The sequence below is a fragment of the Petaurus breviceps genome, unplaced genomic scaffold, assembly GCF_028583685.1.
Source record: "Petaurus breviceps papuanus isolate PSGF00001 unplaced genomic scaffold, PetGlider_PUasm1.0 47, whole genome shotgun sequence".
In the NCBI taxonomy this organism is placed as follows: domain Eukaryota; kingdom Metazoa; phylum Chordata; class Mammalia; order Diprotodontia; family Petauridae; genus Petaurus; species Petaurus breviceps.
In genome coordinates this window covers 15,465,497-15,471,747 of record NW_027186349.1, presented here as the reverse complement: position 1 = coordinate 15,471,747, position 6,251 = coordinate 15,465,497, and the positions used below count along the sequence as shown (strand labels likewise).

Here is a 6,251-nt window from a genome sequence, read left to right as displayed (position 1 = left end):
GATAGATAGATAGATAGATAGATAGATAGATAGATAGATAGATAGATGAACGGACAGACAGATTGATAAATTGAGTTAAGGAATTTTGTACTAAAGTTTTTTTTTTTTAATAATGAATATCCAGATCTTAGAGAATGATGGAAAGGAAGGGAAAAACCCTAATCCAGATGCTAAAGTTATTGATGTGGTTGTGAGAGAGACCTGTTCTGCAGGAGATTATATCAGAAAGGTTAGGGAAAGAGTAGTATAAATGGGGTGAGAAGGCTTCAATGAAGAAAGGGTTGTGAATGATGGAAGTAAAGAAGTGTCCTAGAACTAGCTGAGGAAGGAGCAGTGAACACAGAGCATCCTCACCTCTCTTGCTTGATTGAAAACTTGCAAGGTTATGTGGTATCCTCAGAGGACAGTCAGTTTCCTGTTAAATATTACCTGTGGAAGGAGTGTTTGTTGAAAAGTTTAAGAATCCGAGGTTGTTCATTGATAATAGAAGAAATTACAGGAAATACATGGAATGGTATATGAGATGAGAAATCAGAATACAAACGTCCTAGTGTTAAACAGAATTGACAAGAACAGGAATCTAGTTGTTTATACATTTACCTTGATTGCAAACTGTGATAATAACTGGGAATAGGAAATATAATGAAAGGTAGCCTGGAAGAAAGAGATGCATTTTGTTCTAGGTTGTCAATCATATGACCATACAGAAGATAAAATATTTCTGCCATAACTTAACAAAATAATCTTCTCTCAGATTATTGGAAAGGCACATGGAAGAGTGGACAGAAGGCTGGAATAATAAAAGCTAGGACACCAATATGAAAGAGTTTTTCTAAGGCTCAACTGAGTTAATGTAAATAAAGCACTTTTCAAACCAAAAAATGTCTCATGAATGCTCACCATTTATTTACTTATTTAAGAGAGAGTGGGTGTTGGAGATGCATTGCTGAAATTAGAGTCAGGAAATCTGGATTTAAATTTGTGCTTCAGAGATTATCTGTGATACCTTGGCCAAGTCACTCCCCCTCTCTTAGCTTCAGATTCAGCTATAAATCATCTCATCTATAAAAAGAAGGGATTGAGTTAGATAGTCTCTGAGTTTTCTTTCAGCTTTAACAATTTGTGATTTTCCTGTTCTAATTGCACATATTGACACTACAAAATAAAATGTTATCAGTAAGCAAGCCAAGAAGGGGAAGAATAACTTATAGGTATTAATTATCAGTACAGTTCATTATAAATATGATCAATCATCTTGCTTGTCTACCCAATGCACTTAACTCTAGCAATTAAGCAGTATTTTCAGTGTTTTCCTTAATCATTTTAAAAGCCTGTTAAATTAGCAGAATTCCTATGATAATTTATTAATTACAAAGTTAATACAAATGTGTATGCCTATATCTGAATAAGTGATTAGCTTTAGTGTAATTCAAGATGAAGAAAAAAAAGATGTATTTTCATAACCATTATTTTACTTTACCAAAGGATATTCAACAATATCTATGAAATTGAGAAATCTCTTCTAAAAACATTGCTTGATTTCTTCTTTTCCAAAATTTTTCATTGTTCATCCATTTAAAAATGAGCTGAAGAAGGAAACAGAGGAAAAGAGAATTTCTTAAGCTTTTTAGGCTCCCACCATAGTGTTTAGTACATTTGAATTATACAAAATATGGGGTACATATTTTCAGCTTGATTATGAAAACTTTATATATTTCCTTTCTTTTATATGGGGGAGAGGGAAAGGGTTATCATGGATAGGGGTACCATGGGTCTAGAAATCAACTTGTACTTTTGCCTTGAAATTCAACTTTAAAGATACCTCTTACTCATTATCCATATATGTATCTAAACTTTCCACTTGCATTATAACTATAGATTATTCCCAAGATTGTCAGGAGAATGTCCTATTGCCATTCTTTCAAACTATGATGTTACACTACATCTTCATTTTGAACTAATTTGCATCCTCTGATTTAAAAAAAGAAGAAAACAAAAAGAATCAATGGGAACTTAGGAAATATCATCTTGAATGTATTCCTATCTACAGAATACCTTTTACCTAGAATAGCTATTCTAAGGGCCCCATGTATGAGAGGAGATGCCCCAGGTGCTACATATATGACCATATACCTCTACTTTTCTATAAAAAAGTAAGGAATCACATGTAACTTGTCTGATTAGTTTCAGAAAACATCTGTTCATCATTTCTGCACTAAAGTATTCCAGAGCCTGACAAACATAGCCCACTCACCCTTTCCAAATCTAGGGCATGCTCTCAATGCTTTTATTCTTTGTCACATCAAAAAAAATTAGATCATGGATCTTTCCCTGCATAGTGACGTTACAAAACTATCATGTCTAACTTCTCATTACTTTATGTGTTCTCTCTAAAATAGAGAGAAGCTGCAGCAGAAGGAGCCAGTCAATCAACTTCCAGTAGAGCATTTACCTAGAGTTGCTTTACCAGGAGCAGAGATGTTTGTACAGAACCTGTCACATGTCCAATGGCATGCAATTTCAAGAAGCCTAGCTAGCACTCCATCTACTGTGCCAGTTAGCTGCCTAATGAAAAGATATTTTGTGACTGTTCTTTCTTCCCTGAGAATACCTTGCTGTGATGAAAATTCTTTGAACTGATTGCTAAGATAGAACTAAATGTTCAAGAAAATGATAACTAACAAAATCTCTCTCTGTCCCTTTGTTGTTTTTATTTGTTTTGTTTTATTTTTCTGGTATAATCATCAAATTTGATATGTGGCTCTCTCCTTATTAGAGTAGAGGTGGGATATAGCCCTTAATAAAGGGATTTGTTCTGTAAAATGAGAGCTCAGGCAAAAGACCACACCTAAGGAGCTAGAAGGTCACATGTGGCCTTGAGGCTGTGGGTTCCCCACCCCAGAACAAGGACTAACCCAATTAAGCTTGCTAAAGGAAAGCTCTCTGGGAAGACATCACTTCCCAGGGGAAATTTTTCCTGCTTTTCTTCTTCATTCTTAATCAACTATGATGTCTTGTGGGGAAGTTACTGACTTAGGAGGAGACACCACAATTATCAGGGATGAGGCACATTATTTGATTAATGAGGCACAAAATTTGATTAGTAAAATTCTGACACAACTCCAAAGGGTAGACACTATATTATTTGAAAAAAAAATCTGTCCTGGACTTAGGGAGTTGCTCAGGATCAGGTCCAGAAGGCTCAAATGGGAAAAAAAAAAATTGCCAACAAAGACACCAAATCCAAAGTGAATTCAGTTAACCTTTCCACATTGCAACTTTCTCCATTGTGTTTTTGCTATCTTGTCATAAGAAATTAAGTGAGAATTGTGAGTTTTACAGAAGCTGCAGATGACATGCAAAGGCCAAGAATGTAAAAAAAAAAGTATAGAAACTAAGAAATGCATAAAATATTTGTATAGTATTCTATAATGAGAACATATTTGATCTTTTATTACCATAAAAATTCAGACTTCCCACCTGGTATGAAGAAAAGGCTAAAAATATTTATGCAGATTTTCCCAAAAGCAGGGGTGCCTTGTCCCTAACCCCTACAATGTGGAAGGGAATACTGTAGTATAACTGTATCATAAGAAAGGCAAAGGGAATGGGACCAGAATTACCAGAGACTGAGTTGCTTTGAATATATACATTGTTTTAAAGCATAATTCTACTAGCATACTCTTTACATCTGCTTACCTTTCTGTATATATATATTTGAAAGTATACCCCAGGTTTATGGAGGAATATTTTGTTGTTATGGTATGTCTCACCTTTTCTTCTCTGTCTCTTTGTGTAGTGCCCTAGTACTTAGGGGATCTTCTTCAGGCCAATAGAATTCTAAAACTGAGTTGTGTAATAGAAGAAAAATAACCGATCTTCATGATTCCATTACAGTTTCCAAAACTAAGGAAATCTTAGGTTTCATCAGAATTTTTAATATTATTGTACTGATTTTGTGCCCTATGATGAACACTGATGACTCTTACCTTTAATTTTCAAGATTAGCAAGGTTTTTAGTCCTTGACATAAACAGTAGTGCTCTTTGATAACATATTCCAATTTCAACTTAATTTTTAAAAAGAATTATTCTTAGACTACAATGAAATCAACACTGTCTTTGTCAATATAATTTACACCTAATTAAGTATGAAATGATTCATGACCTTCAAGGATTTGTAGTCTAGCTGAGAAAAAAAAAACTAACATATTTGAAATGAATGTAGGATAATATAAGAATGACTAAACATAATGTGGGGGAAAACCTAGAGAGAAGATAAATTGGAATTAAATATTAAATGAGAAGTAAGACTTTGTAAAGGAAGGTTAGTAAAAAAAAAAAAAAAGGTGTGGATTGGTAAAAATAGCCAGGACCCATTCAAAGAACAATATAAATTATGCAGGGAGGCATGTAGTTAAGTATTTTGAACTAAGATTAGCCAGGTAACAGGGAATGGGATTATGAAGATTTAAATGGCAAGATAAGGAGGTTAATCTTAATCTTGCTTTAATAGATAATACTGAGTCATTACAGCTTCTTGAAGAGCTGAATGATATTTTAAAGAGTTACTTTAGGACTATTACTCTGAAAGCAGGATTAGAAGCAGGAGAATGCCATTACAGTAATGAAATAGTTTATGAAGTCAAGGCCTGGGAGGTCGTGGAAATGTATAGTATTTTTTAATTTAAAATTAAATTAAAGATTTAAGTCAGATTTTAAGTCAGGTTTAAAGTCAGGTTTTCCTGACTCTGAGGCCTGTATTCCATCCTCCATATCACCTATGTTATGACTTAAATAGATTGCTCCGCCCCCCCATTCCAAGAAAAATACTACCATGTTCTGCTCAATGTGTGTTTAAGCAGAAGCAGAGGAAGAAGCATCCCATCACTGCTTGAGAACTACCAGTGCATAAGGTCCACAGTCCTGTAAATGGCTAAGTCACCCTTTCTCTGGAACTTTTTTCCTTATTTATTAAAATATTTGATTTGATAAAATACATTCTTGGATACAGAAAGAAGAGAGAGTTTGCAGCTAAAAAGCATATTTGCAGGGTATGCTCACAGACTGCTATTTTTTGTGTAAGAAGGTAAATACACATATTTTGAGGTTTTGTATGTTATGGTTATAAACTGAATAGTAATTAAGTGATATATACAACAGGGAAGGGAAATTAGTGAGCTAATGAACTAGAATTCTGTTTATTCTTCTTTTGTGAAGGGTCATCATCTTGTTATTTTACTATCTTATGACTTTGTTGTGTAAACCCCCCTCCCCCAATACTGACTTATTCTTTATTCCTAATGTGAAAGGCAAAGCTGGAAATCAAATATATTATCATTTATTTACAGACATTAAGGGATTTTGTGAAGGGAGAAATATTAATTTAAAAATCATTAGTTCAAAAAACAAAGTAATGGCAGTATATTACCTAATGAATTTTTACTTGCCTCTGACATATATTGGTTATCCTTAATTTTAGCTATGGTGTAGTTTTCTCTTCTTTTCTTTTCTTTTGTTTTTTGACAAGGCAATTGGGGATAAGTGATTTGTCCAAAGTCACACAGCTAGTTTCAAGTATCTGATATTGTATTTGAACACAGGTCCTCCTGACTCTAGGGCTGTGCTCTATTCACAGTGCCACCTAGCTGCTGCAAGTAGTGTAGTTTTCTAATGAAAATTATTCTCTTCCTGGCTAGAGAAATCTAGGTGAGGAAATCTACAAATGAAAGTTGGAAATTTCTCAGCAAATTATAAACTTAGGGTCTTGAACAACTGCCATCAAAATTTAAGCAATAAGAAAAAAAAAGAAGTTAAATTGTCCTAGATTATAATACGTCTATCAATTTGCTATTTTATAGTATGACATATTGGTTATATCTCAAAAATTGGGCCCCTTGAATCTCTGATCTATCATGAGTAAGTTTAGATTTTCCCTCTTCCTAAAGCACATGCCTCACTTTGAAAATTAATTGATTCTAATTATATGAGCATTTTTGGGTAACATTGCTGATTCTATTATAAGTAAAATAGTTATCCAACAATCATTTACAACATAAATTTTCTATGGAATTCACTATTTGGTTACCAGCTGTAGCAGCAAACACCCCAGAATACCCAGTATGGCTACTAGCATAGGTTCTTTGATCTGTTTTTCTAAAGGAAAGCAACTCAAAAAGGGTTAACAATCTTAATTTAATCAAACATATCTATCTATCTATCTATCTATCTATCTATCTATCTATCTATCTAT

The 6,251-nt window shown here is 33.6% G+C and overlaps 1 pseudogene; it reads left to right on the top strand.

The window, feature by feature from the left end:
• The window catches only part of LOC138171827 (protein YIF1B-like), a 41,825-nt pseudogene that overhangs the window by 13,245 nt on the left and 22,329 nt on the right, over positions 1 to 6,251 (top strand).